We start from the raw sequence: 1872 nt of genomic DNA on the forward strand, positions 1-1872 counted from the left end.
GCTGGGATGGATCACCTACTCCAGACTCCTCCCCTTACAGTTAAAAGGGTGGCAGCCCTGAGAGGCAAAGCAACGTGCTAAAGGCAGAGCGTGGAAGTGGCAGCGCCAGATAAAACGCACTGTGCCAACCCCCGTTCAAGGCCGCTGACACTGAGTACGGGGCCAAGGTTTCCAATGAGGAGAATCAGACAGTGTAAATACTTTGTTACCCCCAAAACCCCAAATGTTCTTTAAAGGCACAAAAACTCACCTTAACTAGCTCTCTTCTGAGGGGGCTCTCTTCTGTCTCCATCTTTCTGTCTGTCTCCATTTCTCTCTCTCAGACACAAACACGTACAATTTTGTGAAAGGGGACTTCCTGCCATACAAAGACAAACTTCACATCTTCAGAAAGACACTTGACAAAGCACGTTTCTCAATTTAAGTCTTTGTCTGAGGTCTGGGCAATTGGCCTATTTTCTAGAACACTCGATGTTTCCAAAATCAGGAGATCATCTTCCCCATAGGAAGAGTTCTGGTCCGTGTTGATGAAGTTGGGGATGTCACATTTCATGATCCTGTTCGGCTCCTCCTCTGGCCACCTGCTGCATCTGATGTCTTCCTGGAGCCGAACATCCCTGTCAAGGGCTATGGTCGGGATACCAGCTTTGGCCTTGTCCAAGTGGTCCACTTCATTGACGTAGCAGTGAAAGAGGGACCTAGATTATTCATTGACCTGCCAGAGAGCACCTTGGGCACCAGCGGTATTCCAAAGTCTGACACAAATCTGTTCAGTCTGAATCTGTTCTCGGGAGACTCTGCATTGCTATAAAGAAAACCAAAATAAAATATCGCTCACACTCTAGCTCGGTGACCTGAAGAATCATAGTTTTTGCCATCTACTGAGTGCAAGTCCCTGCACAGAGCAAGCTGACAAGCACTGGAAGTGAGAGACGTCACTTCTGAACACATACAATTAAACCCAAGGCAAAAGTCTCAAGTGAGGGCCCTTGGACAATCCTGAAAAGACATCGCTCCCTGAGAATCCTCAATATTGGTGTCTCGCACACCAGTGTTTCTCAGTGGGACACTCAGATCATCTTCATCAGGATTAGTTAAAGTGCTTCTTAAAATGCAGAATTCTGGGGTGCAGACCCTCAGAGTCTACAGAGGTAGGGACCGGTAGTCTGTATTTTCAGAGCAGCCGAGATCACTAAACACGCTCAGGTTTAGCACCGCGGTCTACAAAGGGTCACCTGAGCATCGACAATGCTGTCTCACGGGGTGGGGGAGGTGTCATGTGTGTCAGGGTGCTGTCCTACCCACGTGTCTCCCTTGATTTCAGAACTGACAGCACAGCCCCATTGGGCAAGAAATACCACCATTTCACGATGCAAACGCAGGGCGCCCGACTGACAGATACAATCAGTAATAGGAGAGGGGGCAAAACTCAGGTTCCTCATCCCTTGTTTCACTTACTGTGGGACAAATGATCAATTCAAGGATAATAAATCAGTGAATGAGTGAATAACATGACTCTCATTAGTTCCATGAGTGCCTGGAAGAGCGAGCCTGGGCACACTGAGAACCATAACAGCCCATCTACTTAATTGCCATCCTTCCCAGATTTATGGAAAGGTTACTTCCACCCAGGCAGTAACTCCTGAAGGGCAAGGATCATGTCTGAACACACTCTCAAATCCAGAACAGAACCTGACAACAATTAGGCTCTGGAGTCTGTGTTTAGCGAGTGTGGAATCTCAGTGATTCCAGCTCTTACACCTTGCCTTCCCATCCCACCCCTCACGATATGGCCCTTATGACCAGCTCTCCCGGGGCTGGGGCCACAGAACCCATTTACAGGACTGGAAGAATCTGATCATGTAAACCATC

The 1872-nt window shown here is 48.2% G+C and overlaps 1 pseudogene; it reads right to left on the reverse strand.

Annotated features, from left to right (window-relative positions):
- Window positions 1-360: 360 nt before the first annotated feature.
- Window positions 361-1243, reverse strand: LOC116661544 (annotated as a pseudogene).
- Window positions 1244-1872: the final 629 nt, after the last annotated feature.

The sequence above is a fragment of the Camelus ferus genome, chromosome 35 (genome assembly GCF_009834535.1).
Source record: "Camelus ferus isolate YT-003-E chromosome 35, BCGSAC_Cfer_1.0, whole genome shotgun sequence".
NCBI classification, from domain to species: Eukaryota; Metazoa; Chordata; class Mammalia; order Artiodactyla; family Camelidae; genus Camelus; species Camelus ferus.